This window comes from Sinocyclocheilus rhinocerous, unplaced genomic scaffold (assembly GCF_001515625.1).
Source record: "Sinocyclocheilus rhinocerous isolate Xijiao unplaced genomic scaffold, SAMN03320098_v1.1 scaffold763, whole genome shotgun sequence".
In the NCBI taxonomy this organism is placed as follows: domain Eukaryota; kingdom Metazoa; phylum Chordata; class Actinopteri; order Cypriniformes; family Cyprinidae; genus Sinocyclocheilus; species Sinocyclocheilus rhinocerous.
This window is the reverse complement of record NW_015627234.1, coordinates 119078-122258: the sequence shown is the minus strand read 5'-3', so window position 1 is coordinate 122258 and position 3181 is coordinate 119078.

The following is a 3181-nucleotide window of genomic DNA, read 5'->3' as shown; positions in this document are numbered from 1 at the left end:
TGTATCGATATTTTCTTACACCCCTATAAAAAACATTGTGATACATTGCAAATATACAAAAGCACAATTACTACATAAATATTAGTCACAAAGCATAATTAAGCAAATACATTAAGTAGCTTATTTCATTTTAGCACGGATTTAGCACTGTATTGACAAATGAACATCCATGACCAGATTTTTGTATAAACTGCCTGTAAATACATGTAACAGTTACATCACTGTATTATGTTTTAGATTCCCAGATTGTGAACTTTAATATTAATGACAATTCTCACTATTAGCTATGACTTTTTCCTCAGTAAACTAATTTGCTGCTTATTAATAGTTAGTAAGGTAGTTGTTAAGTTTAGGTATGAGGTGGATTAAGGGAGCTAAAATATGGTCATATAATAAGGCATTAATATGTGCTTTAAAAGTACTAATAAACAAGCAATATGCTAGTAATATGCATGCTAGTATAAGCAGCTAGTTAATAGAGAGAACTGGTCCCTTAACTAAAGTGTTGCCAAGTTTTTCAATGACCAATGTAAATGTAAAGCTTGTGACATAATCACCTGCCTTGAATGTGTAAAGCATCTTGCCAATCTTTTAACTTCACTGTTAGAACTGGGTTTTAAATTCATAATACAGGATGTGGTTTGGGTCATTCGGACAAAATGTATCATGAATTCATTGGGCAAAGAGGAAATGGAATAACGTACAGATATTGTAAATATTGGGTTGATGCTTTCTCTTACAAACAAGTCAAGCACGTCAAAAGTGATTTTATCAAACCCTAAGAGATACGCTGGCTTTCTATATAGTCAACAACAGCTATAATCATGTAATGCAGCATTTATAACTGTTAAAAACTGATAATAACAGAATCATACTTGAAAACTTAATAACTGTTAATAGCAGATAATAATTGTGACTAACTTCCTTCAAAAGCCTGAATATGCATCTTTTTACAAACAAATGACACTCATGGTCAATATAACAAGCTCAAATTTGCATTGATTTGACTGTAATGAATACAAAAGGGCTTTTGAGACCACCGATTGCTTCAGACTTAAAAAGCTTCCATGCAATTAACACAGGCTTTTTAAAAACATGCTTCATCCTCATTTTGAAACCAAAACAAGACAAATTCTCAGTAAATATATGCAAAGTTGCACTTAAATTATATTAATGCACTATGATGAGACAAAATGGCATGTTGATGGCATATATCAGAAGAAAGATATTCAAATGAGGCACTAAAAAACCCCTTCCTAAATATATAGTTGTTGATCACAGGCTCTGAAAGTCAATTTTCAGTTAATCTAAACTAAGCATGAAAGCACTGCCCTGTCTTTGCAATGCTTTTAACTTTAGTGGGTGTGTTTATATGACACCCAAAACATGTTGACTAATTGTGATTTTCTGTGTATATAAACCAAACTAAACACACAAGAAATGCACCTATATAAACACTCTGACACATGTCATTATATATCCAATTATGTGTATCATTATGTAACCAATCCAGTCTTACATTTTCCAGCATCACAACATTGCATGAATCTGATTTGTTGTGACCCACTTTACGAAACATGCACATTAATCCGGTCATCTATTGATGTTTTCTGTGTTCATATAGACACTTACCAACATAAATGTGCATAAAATGAACACGTTTCCATGAGTCATAACACATTACCATCACAACACTGAATGCACGAGTTTTGTTTTGACCTCTTTCAGCATAACATGCGCAAGTTAAAGCCCATGTTGCATGCACAGAAAAGCATGCAGGCAAACAAATGCATTAGTGTTTGATAAATACTGCAGCTTTATTTAGGTTTGTTGTACCTCGGAACACAGCTCAGAGATGAGCGGTCAATCTCCCACATCGCAAATAAATTTATAGGCATAGCGGTGGCGGGAGCGGGAGCGGGTGCACCGACACCCGGGTTCATGAAGGCGGCTCGGACCCCTCCTCTCTCCATAGCCGCGGCCATCACCGAACCGACGCTCAAGCTGGACTGCGATGGTCGAGGACCTCACTTCTCATGCACACGGTCTGGACGGCTTTCTGCTGCTGCTCATCTCTCACATACACAGATTTGCGATGGTCAGACGCGGAGCTTCGCTTCAGAAGAAAATGTGGAGCAGATGCGATCTGCGGTTGGCCGAGAGGCGGCGCTAAATCACGGGCTCCGTTTCCAGTTCAGCGGGCCACTCACTAATGAGTCGTTCTTCTGAGTGATTCAATGGAACCGATTTGCGAACCGTTTCTTAAATAACTGTGCTGTTTATAAGAGAGAACATCTGTTTAGGAATAAACCTGTAAGGTCAGTCACATGCTTGAAATTATTACCATGTACAATGAAACATTTGACAATGTAATATCAAGAAAATATGGACGCTGTAAACCGGGTTCATGCACTCATGATTTTTGAGGGGGCACGTGGGGGGGGGGTAGCATTGTATAACTGATATAGGCTTTTTTTCCCCTTTTTATTCAAAATATTTCCAAACGTGTTAACTATATTAGGAAATATCTCGATTCTCAAATATGTGTAGCCTAAGTAAAGGTGTTTTGTACCTTTATAGATTGTTATTTGATCAATAAATGGTGATGGGCAAAGTAGACTAATAGTGTAATCTATTAACTACACATAAAAACCCGACTTTTTACTTAAAGGGGTCATATGATGCAATTTCAAGTTTTTCTTTCTCTTTGGAGTGTTACAAGCTGTTCGTGCATAGATAAGATCCCTAAAATTGCTATGATGCAATTTCAAATTTTCCTTTCTCTTTGGAGTGTTACAAGCTGTTCGTGCATAGATAAGATCCCTAAAATTGCAAAGAATAAAGTCTCAAACCTAAAGAGATATTCTTTAAAAAAGTTAAGACTCGTCCACGCCCTCCTAAAACGCTTCGTTTAAACACGCACCCATATGTCTACGTAACTGTGTGGGAAGATTTGCATAGCACCGCCCAAATGTTCACGCAAAGAAAGAAGGTGTAACTTTTATTCTCCCTGTAGTATTGTTGCCGCCGCCATGTTTTGAAGACGCTATGTGTTTCGTTGCGAAAGCTAAAATACTTTGTTTGGCCTTCCAAAAGAGGACACAAAGAGAAATCAGTGGTTAAGTTGTATTTACAACACTGTTCCAGAACAGTTCAACCCAAATATTCAGATGTGTGCAGT